The sequence below is a fragment of the Hyla sarda genome, chromosome 3 (assembly GCF_029499605.1).
Source record: "Hyla sarda isolate aHylSar1 chromosome 3, aHylSar1.hap1, whole genome shotgun sequence".
Taxonomy (NCBI): domain Eukaryota; kingdom Metazoa; phylum Chordata; class Amphibia; order Anura; family Hylidae; genus Hyla; species Hyla sarda.
In genome coordinates, this window is record NC_079191.1 from 82,841,956 (window position 1) to 82,856,479 (window position 14,524).

At 49.1% G+C, this 14,524-nt stretch overlaps 1 protein-coding gene across 4 annotated transcripts in view; it reads right to left on the bottom strand.

The window, feature by feature from the left end:
• The window catches only part of LOC130360580 (galactose-3-O-sulfotransferase 2-like), a 90,098-nt gene that overhangs the window by 52,625 nt on the left and 22,949 nt on the right, over positions 1-14,524 (bottom strand). Inside the window, exon 1 of one of the 4 annotated variants that reach the window (XM_056563107.1) lies at positions 1,866-1,947. The exons of the other annotated variants lie outside the window; for them this stretch is intronic. The gene's annotated coding sequence lies outside the window, so the exon portion shown is untranslated. Of the gene's footprint in view, positions 1-1,865; positions 1,948-14,524 lie in introns of those variants that run through there. 4 annotated transcript variants of the gene reach the window in all.

A 14,524-nucleotide genomic window follows, 5' to 3' on the forward strand; every position in this document is an offset into this window, starting at 1 on the left:
CTTAGCTGCCAAAAAGGTCAGAGGAAAAAATTTTTTTTTAGTGGACTGGGAGGGTTGTGGTCCTGAAGAGAGATCCTGGGAACCTGAGGACAACATCCTAGACAAAAGTCTGCTCCTCAGGTTCTCAGGCTCTAAGAAGAGGGGGAGACCCAAGGGGGGGGGTACTGTTACGCCGAGCGCTCCGGGTCCCCGCTCCTCCCCGGAGCGCTCGCTTCACTTTCCCCGCTGCTGCGCTCCGGTCACGTCCTCTGACCCGGGGCGCTGCGATTCCGCTGCCAGCCGGGATGCGATTCGCGATGCGGGTAGCGCCCGCTCGCGATGCGCACCCCGGCTCCCCTACCTGACTCGCTCCCCGTCTGTTCTGTCCCGGCGCGCGCGGCCCCGCTCCCTAGGGCGCGCGCGCGCCGGGTCTCTGCGATTTAAAGGGCCACTGCGCCGCTGATTGGCGCAGTGGTTCCAATTAGTGTGTTCACCTGTGCACTTCCCTATATCACCTCACTTCCCCTGCACTCCCTTGCCGGATCTTGTTGCCTTAGTGCCAGTGAAAGCGTTCCTTGTGTGTTCCTAGCCTGTGTTCCAGACCTTCTGCCGTTGCCCCTGACTACGATCCTTGCTGCCTGCCCCGACCTTCTGCTACGTCCGACCTTGCTTCTGCCTACTCCCTTGTACCGCGCCTATCTTCAGCAGCCAGAGAGGTGAGCCGTTGCTAGTGGATACGACCTGGTCACTACCGCCGCAGCAAGACCATCCCGCTTTGCGGCGGGCTCTGGTGAAAACCAGTAGTGGCTTAGAACCGGTCCACTAGCACGGTCCACGCCAATCCCTCTCTGGCACAGAGGATCCACTACCTGCCAGCCGGCATCGTGACAGTTATATCATATTTCCCGCTGGAGTTGTGATCATGGCCAGTAGGAAATATAACAATTTGCTCTCCAAAGTCATTTTGTAAGACAGCTCCGGGCTGGCTTACATTTTCGCTGTTTTGGAGGGCTTGCAACTATTTGTGCGACTTTCGCACATGATAAATCCCTGACCACTGCGAAGTGAAAAATAAAATTTACTTTCGTAGGCTCTTTTGTAGCTTTTTGCTTACAGCCAAAAGTCACACAAAAATTTGCTTGGGTGCTAATGCGACTTTTTGTGTGACTTTTTTAAGCAAAAAAAGAGCTCTAAATCCCTTGATAAAAGTCCCCTCGCCATTTTAAATAATGCACATGATGTATGTGGATAAGCTGTGCACGAGCTTGAGTTTAAGGTTGAGTGACAGGACCATATGCATGGCTAAGTACATATGTTATGTACCATGTGGTAAAAAGACTGCAGTTGTTTTTAAGTTTAAGAATAAATTAAATTATTGGGAAATAGGCCTATTGGAGATACTTAAATGTAATGGTACCATGTTCAAATTATCAAATGAAAGAAAATTTATATTCAGTGAATGAATGATTGTGCTGAGTACAGGAAATGTATGTACTATAGCTGAATTTAGAGGCAGACTGACAACACTCAGGGCCCCCAGACCAAAATAAGTAAGGGCCCCCTGCGATCCTCTGCTGCTGATCCCTCCACCACCCATACACACAAAATAAGCTAAATTGTATATATGTGAAACACTTCAAGGTAGATAAAATAATTTTCAATGACCAATAATACTGGTATACAATGAGTAAATATTTACCACCACACAATAACTGGATAATACCGCCATACTGTACTGTATAAAACCACTATATACAGACCAGTACACTATAAAGGATCTGTATACAATATATGTGATTATATACAGGACAATATGGTGGTAGATATCAGCTGTACACAGGATGTGTATACCATATAAGTGCTTACAGTTACATCAAGGGACTCACAATTTTTCTGATCAGCTGCGTCCTCTTTCCTTTTCTTCTCTGTCCGGATCAGACCGCCATGTCCATCTCTTAACATCTGCAGGACAAACATGTCAGACATTACATTTTTCCAGTGCCCTCCCCTCCTCTACACAATCTGCCCATCCATAGGGCCACAAACTGTAATAATGCCCTCCTTGGTGTCCTGCACAGTAAAAGGGCAGGTAGGTAGGTAGCCAGGTAAATAGGTAACTAGGTAGGTAGATCAGGAAGCAAGATATGTAGGTAGGTGACTAGCCAGGTAGGTAGGTTGCTAGCTAGGTAGTTAGGCAGCCATTAATGAAGGCCAGGAATGTACATAGTTAGGTTAGCCAGGTATGTAGGTAGCAAGATATGTAGGTAGGTATTTAGGCAGGCCAGGTATGTAGGTAGTTAGATAGCCAGGTATGTAGGTAAGTAGTTAGGCATCCAGGTACAAAGTTAGTAGCCAGGGTGTTAGTCAAGTAGGTAGCCAGCACCCCCTCCACCCAGTGGCTGATCCAGAATCTAGTCTCGGGAGGGGCACTGTGAAAATCCCCTATGTAGGTAGCCCTCCTATTAGTTTAGTAGTTTGTCCCCATATTAGCTAGGCAGGAACACAGTACATAGTACCTCACATTAGGTGTAGGCAGCAGAGTTAGAGTCCCCCCCCCCAAGTAGGTATAGACAGCAGAGTTAAAGTCCCCCCCCCAGTGGGTTTAGGCAGCAGAGTTAGAGTCCCCCCCCCCCCCCCAAAGTAGGTGTAGACAGCAGAGTTAGAGTCTCCCCCCCCCCCAGTAGGTGGCAGGCAACAGAGTTAGAGTCCCCCCAGTTGGTTTAGACAGCAGAGTTAAAGTCCCCCCCCCCAAGTAGGTGTAGACAGTAGAGTTAGAATACCCCCCCCCCCCAGTGGGTTTAGGCAGCAGAGTTAGAGTTGTTGTCCCCCCAAGTAGGTGTAGACAACAGAGTTGGAGCACCCCCCCCCCAGTAGGTATAGACAGCAGAGTTAGAGTCCCCCACAGTTGGTGTAGGCAGCAGAGTTAGAGCCCCCCCCCCAAGTAGGTGTAGACTACAGAGTTAGTGTCCGTCCGTCCCCCAGTAGGTGTAGACAGAAGTAGAGTTAGAGTCTCCCCCTCCAGTAGGGGCAGGCAACAGAGTTAGAGGTCCCCCCCAGTGGGTTTAGGCAGCAGAGTTAGAGCCCCCCCACCAGTAAGTGCAGGAAGCAGAGTTGGAGGTCCCCCCAGTAGGTGTAGGCAGCAGAGTTAGAGTCCCCCCAGTAGGTGTAGACAGCAGAGTTAGAGTCCCCCCCAGTAGGTGTAGACAGCAGAGTTAGGGTCCGTCTGTCCCCAGTAGGGTTAGACAGCAGAGTTAGAGTCCCCCCCACCAGTAGGTGCAGGAAGCAGAGTTGGAGTCCCCCCAGTAGGTGTAGACAGCAGAGTTAGAATACCCCCCCCCCCCACGTGGGTTTAGGCAGCAGAGTTAGAGTTGTTGTCCCCCCAAGTAGGTGTAGACAACAGAGTTGGAGCACCCCCCCCCCCCCCCGTAGGTGTAGACAGCAGGGTTAGTGTCCGTCCCTCCCCAGTAGGTTGTAGACAGAAGAGTTAGTGTCCCTCCCCAGTAGGTGTAGACAGCAGATTTAGAGCCCCCCCTCCTCGCCAGTAGGTGTAGGCAGCAGAGTTAGAGTCTCCCCCCCCCCCCAGTAGGTGCAGGAACAGAGTTAGAGTTTCCCCCAGTAGGTGGTAGACAGCATAGTTAGGGTGTGTCCCCCCCCCCCAAGTAGGTGAAGACAGCAGAGTTGGGGTCCGTCTGTCCCCAGTAGGTGTAGACAGCAGAGTTAGGGTCCGTCTGTCCCCAGTAGGTGTAGACAGCAAAGTTAGAGTCCCCCCACCAGTAGGTGCAGGAAGAAGAGTTGGAGTCCCCCCAGTAGGTGTAGGCAGCAGAGTTAGGGTCTCCCCCCCCCCCAGTAGGTGCAGGAACAGAGTTAGAGTTTCCCCCAGTAGGTGTAGACAGCATAGTTAGGGTGTGTCCCCCCCCCCCAAGTAGGTGAAGACAGCAGAGTTAAAGCCCCCCCCCCCCCCCCCCAGTAGGTGTAGGCGGCAGAGTAAGAATCCCCCCCCCCAGTGGGTTTAGGCAGCAGATTAAGAGTCTCCCCCCCCACCCCTCAGTAGGTGTAGGCAGCAGAGTTAGAGTCCCACCAGTAAGTGTAGATAGCAGAGTTGGAGTCCCCCCCAGTAGGTGTAGGCAGCAGAGTTAGGGTCCGTCTGTCCCCAGTAGGTACAGGCAGCAGAGTTGGAGTCCCCCCAGTAGGTGTAGGCAGCAGAGTTAGAGTCCCCCTCAGTAGGTGTAGGCAGCAGAGTTAGAGTCCCCCCAGTAGGTGTAGACAGCAGAGTTAGAGTCCCCCCCCTCAGTAGGTGCAGGCAGCAGAGTTAGAGCCCCCCCCCCCCCCCAGTAGGTGTAGGCAGCAGAGTAAGAGTCCCCCCCAGTGGGTTTAGGTAACAGAGTAAGAGTCTTCCCCCCCCCCCCCTCAGTAGGTGTAGGCAGCAGAGTTAGAGTCCCCCCCAGTAAGTGTAGATAGCAGAGTTAGAGCCCCCCCAGTAGGTATAGACAGCAGAGTCTCCCCCTCCAGTAGGTGCAGGAAACAGAGTTAGAGTCCCCCCCCCTTGTGGGTTTAGGCAGCAGAGTTAGAGTCCCCCCCAAGTAGGTGTGGACAGTAGAGTTAGAGTCCCCCCCCCAGTAGGTGTAGACAGCAGAGTTAGGGTCCCCCCCAGTGGGTTTAGGCAGCAGAGTTAGAGTCCCCCCCAAGTAGGTGTGGACAGTAGAGTTAGAGTCCCCCCCTCAGTAGGTGTAGACAGCAGAGTTAGAGTCCCCCCCTCAGTAGGTGCAGGCAGCAGAGTTAGAGCCCCCCCCCCAGTAGGTGTAGGCAGCAGAGTAAGAGTCCCCCCCAGTGGGTTTAGGTAACAGAGTAAGAGTCTCCCCCCCCCCCCCCCTCAGTAGGTGTAGGCAGCAGAGTTAGAGTCCCCCCCCAGTAAGTGTAGATAGCAGAGTTAGAGCCCCCCCAGTAGGTATAGACAGCAGAGTCTCCCCCTCCAGTAGGTGCAGGAAACAGAGTTAGAGTCCCCCCCCCTTGTGGGTTTAGGCAGCAGAGTTAGAGTCCCCCCCAAGTAGGTGTGGACAGTAGAGTTAGAGTCCCCCCCCCAGTAGGTGTAGACAGCAGAGTTAGGGTCCCCCCCCCAGTGGGTTTAGGCAGCAGAGTTAGAGTCCCCCCCAAGTAGGTGTGGACAGTAGAGTTAGAGTCCCCCCCTCAGTAGGTGTGGACAGCAGAGTTAGAGTCCCCCCCCCCCCCAGTGGGTTTAGGCAGCAGAGTTAGAGTTGCCCTCCCCCCAAGTAGGTGTAGACAACAGAGTTGGAGTACCCCGCCCCCGTAGGTGTAGACAGCAGGGTTAGTGTCCCTCCCTCCCCAGTAGGTGTAGGTAGCAGAGTTGGAGTCCCCCCCCCCAGTAGGTGTAGACAGCACAGTTAGAGTCTCCCCCCCAGTAGGTGCAGGCAACAGAGTTAGAGTTTCCCCCCAGTAGGTGTAGACAGCAGAGTTAGGGCCTGTCCGTCCCCAGTAGGTGTAGATAGCAGTTAGAGCCCCCCCACCAGTAGGTGCAAGCAGCAGGGTTGGAGTTCCCCCCCCCCCCAGTAGGTGTAGACAGCACAGTTAGAGTCTCCCCCCCAGTAGGTGCAGGCAACAGAGTTAGAGTTTCCCCCCAGTAGGTGTAGACAGCAGAGTTAGGGCCTGTCCATCCCCAGTAGGTGTAGATAGCAGTTAGAGTCCCCCCACACCGGTAGGTGCATGCAGCAGAGTTGGAGTCCACCCAGTAGGTGTAGGCAGCAGAGTTAGAGCCCACCCAGTAGGTGTAGGCAGCAGAGTTAGAGCCCCCCCAGTAGGTGTAGACAGCAGAGTTAGCGCCCCCCATAGGTTTAGGCAGCAGAGTTAGAGTCTCCCCCCACCCCTCAGTAGGTGTAGGCAGCAGAGTTAGAGCCCCCCCAGTAGGTGTAGACAGCAGAGTTAGAGTCCCCACAGTTGGTGTAGGCAGCAGAGTTAGAGCCCCCCCAAGTTGGTGTAGAGAGCAGAGTTTTGGGTTCCCCCCTAAGTAGATGCAGACAGTAGAGATAGAACCCCCCCCCCCCAGTAGGTATAGGCAGCAGAGTAAGAGCCCCCCAGTGGGTTTAGGCAGCAGAGTTAGTCTACCCTCACCCCCCAGGAAGTGTAGACAGCAGAGTTATAGTCCCCCCAGTAGGTATAGACAGCAAAGTTAGAGTCCCCCCCCAAGTAGGCGTAGACAGCAGAGTTAGGGTCTGTCCGTCCCCAGTAGGTGTAGACAGCAGTTAGAGTCCCCCCCACCAGTAGGTTCAAGCAGCAGAGTTGGAGTCCCCCCAGTAGGTGTAGGCAGCAGAGTTAGAGCCCCCCAAGTAGGTGTAGACAGCAGAGTTAGAGTCCCCCCAGTAGGTGTAGACAGCAGAGTTAGTCCCCACAGTTGGTGTCTAGGCAGCAGAGTTATCGCCCCCCCCAGTAGTTGTAGACAGCAGAGCTAGAGTTCCCACAGTTGGTGTGGGCAGCAGAGTTAGAGCCCCCCCAAGTTGGTGTAGACTACAGAGTTAGGGTCCGTCCGTCCCCAGTAGGTGTAGACAGCAGAGTTAGAGTCCCCCCCCCCACCAGTAGGTGCAGGCAGCAGAGTTGGAGTCCCCCCAGTAGGTGTAGGCAGCAGAGTTAGAGTCCCCCCCCCCAAGTAGGTGTAGAGAGCAGAGTTTTGGGTTCCCCCCTAAGTAGGTGCAGGCAGTAGAGTTAGAAACCCCCCCCCCCCCCAGTAGGTATAAGCAGCAGAGTAAGAGCCCCCCCAGTGGGTTTAGGCAGCAGAGTTAGAGTCTCCCCTCACCCCCAGGAAGTGTAGACAGCAGAGTTAGAGTCCCTCCAGTAGGTATAGACAGCAGAGTTAGAGTCCCCCTCCGAGTAGGTGTAGACAGCAGAGTTAGAGTCCCCCCCCCCCTAGTAGGTGCAGGCAGCCCCCTTCCCAGGTTAAAAAATAAAATAAAAATGATTCTCACCTGTATGTGTCCCACTCAGCAATCTCCTCAGCAGCAGGGTCCCGCGTCTGTCTTCCTCCACAGTGCAGGCGGCGATGTGTGACGTCGTTGGCGCCTGCGCTGCGTGGGGGCGGAGGTCACGTCTCCTCTATGTAAGTCGCAGATGCGCTCACACAGAGGGGCGCCTTCTCCTGTATGTACATGTACCGCGCATACAGGAGTAGGCAGGACTGTCTGCTGGGGATCTGGGACAAGTGTTCAGGATCCTCAGTAGCGGCGGCAGCGCCCCCCTCACCCGGCCGGGCCCTCGGACGACATCCGATTGGAACAGCCGGTCAGTCCGCCCCTGGCTGTATTTGAATTTTGTGACTAAAAGTATGTGATTGCAGTATGCTGGTTAAAATCAGAAAAGGTTTACTAATAATTGGTCTTATATGGAACGAAATATGAGTATTTCATTCTATATCAAATTATCCCCGCCGTGATCCCCATATCTGATCCATCTCCTAGCACTGGTATTACAAAATTTGGACATTACCCTCCCTCCCGAGCTTCCCCTTTGGGACCCTCAGACCGGACTGTATCACATAACTTTGGGATCCCGCCATCAGGTGTGACCAACTTCTCCGTACCCCATCCTACCCTCCCCACCAACCACCACTTTCACTATACCATCATATAAGTATATCTACTGTACGCTTCTCCATTTACATGTGATGATGCATTGCTACCTTATGTACGGTCTCCCATGACCCTATTTTCGCAGTATTCTCTACTATAATCCCTGAGGAGCTAGCTGTAGCCACACGGATTAGCGAAACTCGTTGGCTTAATGCAATCTCCGTCAAATGCATATGTATACCTCTAACTATGCAACACATACAACTGTGGGTCTGAAACATGAATACTATTATATACCCCTGGTTACCACCCTCGGGTTTTGATATTATATTGTATTGTATTTACCACATGTATGTCTATTCTTGAAAGAGTATCAGTGCGTTATACATAATATATTATACTGTATATTGGATCTCATGGGCCAATGGCCATGCTCAACCGCTCCTTGGCGACACAGTATTATTGTTTGGTTGTCCCCTCTGTAGCCTAGGGTCACTAGGAGGTTCCAGTGTAGGCCCAGGTCATTAGGACAGGGGACCTGCAGTATTGCCAGGCAGGGCCACTAGATAGGGATATACCATTCACCCCGTGTTCATCTATGATCCAATTTATACTATCCTTCTTTGTCAATGTAAATACTACTGGCCCGTACCAGTCGCTACACGAATATAGTGTTGTACTTTAATAAATATATTGCATATGAAATATGCAATATATCAGGTTTAGTTATTAGTTAATGTTTATATATATATATATATATATATATATATATATATATATATATACCGTATTTATCGGGGTATACCACGCATCGGCCTATAACACGCACCCTCATTTTACCACGGATATTTGGGTAAAAAAAGTTTTTTACCCAAATATCCATGAAAAAATGAGGGTGCGTGTGTGCGCGTGTATACCCCGATATACCCCCAGGAAAGGCAGGGGGAGAGAGGCCGTCGCTGCCCGCTTCTCTCCCCCTGCCTTTCCTGGGGTCTAGAGCGCTGCTGTCGGCCCTTTTCACCCCCTGATAACCAGGGAGAGAGAAGTGGCGCCGACAGCCAGGGGGAGAGAAGGGGCAGCGGCACCCATTGCCGGCGCAGCTGCCCCGTTGCCTCCCCCCATCCCCGGTGGCATAATTACCTGAGTCCGGTCCGCGCTGCTCCGCTGCTCCAGGCCTCCGTCGTGCATCCCCGGCGTCATTGCTATGCACGGCGCGGCGCATGACGTCAGAGCGCCGCGCCGTTCAGCGCATAGCAATGACGCCGGGGACGCACGACGGAGGCCTGGAGCAGCGGAGCAGCGCGGACCGGACTCAGGTAATTATGCCACCGGGGATGGGGGGAGGCAACGGGGCAGCGGCGCCGGCAATGGGTGCCGCTGCCCCTTCTCTCCCCCTGGCTGTCGGCGCCGCTTCTCTCTCCCTGGCTATCGGCGCCGGCACCGATAGTCAGGGGGACAGAACGGGCAGCGGCGCCGATAACCAGGGGGTGAAAAGGGCCGACAGCAGCGCTCTAGACCCCAGGAAAGGCAGGGGGAGAGAAGCGGGCAGTGACGGCCTCTCTCCCCCTGCCTTTCCTGGGGGTGTATCGGCGTATAACACGCACACAGACTTTAGGCTAAAAATTTTAGCCTAAAAAGTGCGTGTTATACGCCGATAAATACGGTGTATATATATATATATATATATATATATATATATATATACACACTAAGTAAGGATTTGGTAATCAAAATTTATATGGTAATTGTTTATTGAAAATTCTTTCTTTTGAGTATCAAATATGTTTTTAAACTCAAAACAGGGGCAAATGTAAAATATTATGAGATGTATTTGTGGTATTTTTTAATATCACATAATAACCAAGGTTATTAAATACATGCCACATGCTCACCAGTTGTCAAAGGAAATCATGTCTATAGATAGACAACATGACACACTATATACTATTTCAGTATATATATGTAGCAGGAGAATAGTCATGTCGAGACTTCAGAGAAGTACCATATTTGTAGAGCTAGTAGTATCCAATCAGATAACAACATAACATGACATAATGTATACACCCACAAGTTAAATATATAAATTCAGCCAACCCACTAGGAGGAGATATATACTTTTAATAAACCATATTTGTATATTTATGGATAGTAGACACAGGATCACTTGGGATAGACACACCCACATTTATAAAGGACACGCCTTCAATCATGATGGACACACCCACATTTATAAAGGACACACCTTCAATCATGATGGACACACCCACATTTATAAAGGACACACCTTCAATCATGATGGACACACCCACATTTATAAAGGACACACCTTCAATCATGATGGACACACCCATCATTTGAGCATAAGTTTCTTCAGAGAAAGCCAGGATGGGACGAACAGAGGGAGGAACGGATGAAGGTCTCCAAGGACATCCTGCACAGCTCCAGAACAAGGAGGATGACAGCTAGCGGAAGCTAACAGAGGCGGCCATCTTAAAATGGACATTTAACCCCTTGCCGCTATAGGACGTATGCATACGTCCAATAATCTGACACGTTCACACAATTGGATGTATGCATACGTCATATCGATCTCCTGCACTGCCGCAGGAAGCGCAGGAGGTCGGGGACAGGACATGGCTGTTAATCACACAGCTGCCGGTGCCGGGATCGCGCCGGTCCCGGCAGCATTAACCCTCTAGGTGCCGTGATCAATCCTGATCACGGCATCTATAGTATTGACAGGGGGAGTGCTCTCCCCCTGTTCTCCAATGGTGGTGCCGCGATACGATCGCAGGTCGCCGTTGGTTGCTATGGCAGCAGGAGGTCAGATCATGAGGCTGGATCGCACAGGCTGTAGTGTCTGCAGCTTATCAGGTTAAACTGTGCTGCAGTACAAATGTATTGCAGCATAGTATAACCTGTAAAAAGTGTAAAAAATAAAATAAAAAGTTCTTCAATAAAAGTATGAAGTGTAAAAGAAAAAAAAAATGCCCCTTTCCCAATAAAAGCTCTGTATTATTACCAAAAAAGATCAAAAACACAAATCATATACATAATAGGTATTGCCACGCCGTAATGACGTGTACTATAAAACTACAATGTAAATTATTCCGCTTAGTGAGCGCCGTAAAAAAAAACATAAAAAAAGCGCAAAATTTGCCAATTTTGGTACAAATAGCGGAATAAAAAAGATCAAAAGGTAGCACGTATCGCAAAAATGAAAAGTACAGCTCATCCCACAAAAAATAAGCCCTTACTCAATGGCGTTGACGAAAAATAAAAAAGTTACGGCTGTTGGAAAATGAATGGCAGAAAAATAATTTTTGCTCGGAAAAGGAAAAAGAACATAGAAAGCTATATAAAATGGGTATGACCATAATCATACTGACCCACAGAATAAATATAGCATCACTTTTACCGCACAGTGTACACTATAAAAAAATTTTTTTTTAAAACGCCAGAAATTTTTCAGCTTTTCACAATATTTTGAAGTTTTTCACAAAAAAATGTCAACAAAAATGCACCACATATATAAAGTACAATATGTCACGAAAAAACAATCTCAGAATCGCTCTGCTCAGAAAAAGTGTCCTAAAGTTATTATCTTTTAAAGGGACACATGTCAAGTTTAAAATAAAAGAGCCTGGTCATTGAGGTAAAAGATGGGTCCGTCCTTAAGGGGTTAAGGATGGATCCAGCACACTGGATAAAGTACTAAGGAAGAAATCCCAGCTGGTGAGACAAGATTTATGGACATGCCTACATAACCCTCCTACATTATTTACTTATACTAAGGACTGCCTTTATATGAAGATTTCTTGTTTTATGTACTGTCTCCCGTGATGTCAAGAAGATTACAATACAATAAATGTTTGTTTTTTATACAAACGAGCTCACTCACTCCATGGTCAGATCGGATTAGGCTCCTTTCACACTGCCGGTATGCTCCGGCAAATTCAGCCGTCAAACTCCCTCTTTTTATTTATTTATTTTGTATTTTGCTGGCCGTAATTTTGTCGGGGAAAAAATAGTGCTTGAAACGCTTTTCTCGATACCTAAAATAACGGACTTCACACTGCCGGAGACATCCTACAGTGTGAACGTAGCCTTGTAATTTTGCATTCCGGTTATATTTAACAGATTTACATATAAAAAAAAAAAAAACAGGACTAACATCTAACCTGAAGAAAACAGGGTTAAAGGGGACTAAAGAGAAGCCGTTACGATGTGTGGAGCATTGGATGAAAGTGATATTCAGTGATGAATCACCAATCTCCATTGATGATTCCAAAATTTTGCCAAAACATAGTTGTTTTTTTTTGTTTTTTTTATAATTTTACCCTACCTGAGCATGAATAAGATACATCAATATGCACAGTAATTTGCTTTCATTTTTTGAAATGTTTCATAAAACCAGAATGTTCACATAATTCGAGTAAACATGCTGAGACACTGGTATCTTTGGCTTGGGGTTGCAAACCTGGGATGGTTGTTACAGAACAATGTGTGTCAGTATCTGTCAGTATGTTTCATTCTCCTTGAGGGTAGGAACACACGTTGAAGAAATACTGAAGATGAAAAGGTGATGTATGACATCTTCCTTAATATTTCCCCTTCCAGTTTAACCCATTTCTGCCTTTGTCACATTTTCAGCTGCAGAAAATTAGCAGCGTATCTGCAACGTGTGTTCCTAACAGAGAAAGGGATTTAACACGTGTGGAGGTGGCAAAGCTCCTCTGTTATGTAGGTAAAACAATGTGGCACACTTATGGTTACAGATCTCATACAAGGTACAAAAGCTTGATGGTTGCAGTACATCCTAGCTGGAAGTATTTTTTTCCATTTCACACTGTCAGTAGTATGTAGAACATGACCAATATTACTCTCTCTAACAGGTCATTGGTAACATTACAGGAGCTTTGGGCTAATGTTGGTTTCACTCAACCCCATGAACAATAATGACTTCACACTGTTTAAAAAAAACTGCCACAATTAAACAGTAACGCAAGTGCCGCAAGATTGAACTGACCAAGCCACAAAACAGAACTCTGGGCAGCCAACCTGATGCTACATGCTTCTCACCATTCCCTCACAGCTTAAAGTTTCCAACAATCCCTCCTCAACTCAGCTTTAATGTACCCTGGTTTGAGTCTAGCCAATAGGCATAACTAAGTGTTCAGAATGGACGCGGACAGCCCTACCTGGGGTCCCATTGGGGCCATGGTTCTAGGTGGCACTTTGCTGCTCAAGTTTTTCTTCTCCCCCAAAAGAATGTGTGGCTCTTAAATTCTGTGAGCTGCGGCAGGGGCTGCCGTGACTGAGGAGGGAAGCACTGACATTGCACCGAAGAGCTGGAGGTCGTCAGTAATGGCGGCAGCCGGGACACACCCTGCCTACACCAGTGCACCTGAGCCTGCTGAAGACACAGGCCAGGAGAGATATGGGGGGGGGGGGGGGGTTGAAACTGCACACCACAGGGGGATCAGAGGTGGGGGTAATTAACATGGCACAGGGAGATCGGGGAGGGGGGTATTGGGAATGAAATTGCACAGGAACTCTGCTGCCTTTACCTACTGTTGGGGGAACTCTGCTGCCTGTACCTACTGTGGGGGAACTCTGCTGCCTGTACTACTGTGGGGGAACTCTGCTGCCTATACCTACTGTTGGGGGAAACTCTGATGCCTATACCTACTGTGGGGGAACTCTGCTGCTGCCTATACCTACTGTGGGGGGAACACTACTGCATCCTATACCTACTGTGGGGAACTGCTGCCGCCTATACCTACTGTGGGGAAACATTGCTGCTGCATATATCTACTGTGGGAAAACACTGTTGCCGCATATACCTACTGTGGGGGAACTGTGGCCACCTATACCTAATGTGGGGGAACTGCTGCTGCCTAGCCAATGTATGGGACTAATATGTTCCTGCCTAGCTAATATGAGGACAAACTACCAAACTGTTAGGAGGGCTACCTATATAGGGGGTTTTCATACCGGGGGCAGCTATCTGGAGGACACTAACCACCCGGGGGCATGACCTACTAGGGACCACTACCTCCGGGGGGGGGGGGGCACTACTTACTCGTGGGAAACTTTCGTAAGCTACACCTTATTTTCTGTCCGCTAAATACAAAATACTCTGATAGTGCCCCTCCTGAGACTAAACTCTGGATCCGCCACTGGGTGGAGGGGGGTGCTGGCTACCTACCTGACTAACTACCTGGCTACCTAATGTTATACCTGAAAGCCTAACTACTTACCTACATATCTTGCTACCCACCTACATACCTGGCTACCTAACTATGTACATACCTGGCCTTCATACATGGCTGCCTAACTACCTAGCTAGCCACCTACCTACATGCCTGGCTACCTACCTGGCTATCTGATCTACCTACCTACCTGGCTACCTACCTACTTGCCCTTTTACTGTGCAGGACACCAAAGGGGATTATTACAGTTTGTGGGTCTATAGATGGAAAGATTGTGTAAAGGAGTCTAACATGTTTGTCCTGCAGATATGAAGAGACATGGCGGTCTGCAGATCAGAAAAGACATGATTGTGAGTCCCTAGATGTATATAATGCCTTATATGGTATATAGATTTCTGTACAGCTGGTATCTACCGCTATATGGGCACTGTATACAGTGGGGAAAAAAGTATTTAGTCAGCCACGAATTGTGCAAGTTCTTCCACTTAAAAAGATAAAATACCTGTCATCAACTATGAGAGACATAATGAGAAAAAAAAAATCCATAAAATCACATTGTCTCATTTGTAAAGAATTTAATTGCAAATTATGGTCGAAAATAAGTATTTGGTCAATAACAAAAGTTCATCTCAATACTTTTACTCAGCATTTCACTCTAAGACCCAGGCAGCACAATGTCTTGGCCAGCCCTGAGTATAGGGGGAGCAAAACACATCTGTTGGCCCCACACCTGGGTAAGGTATATTACAACTTCAGAAG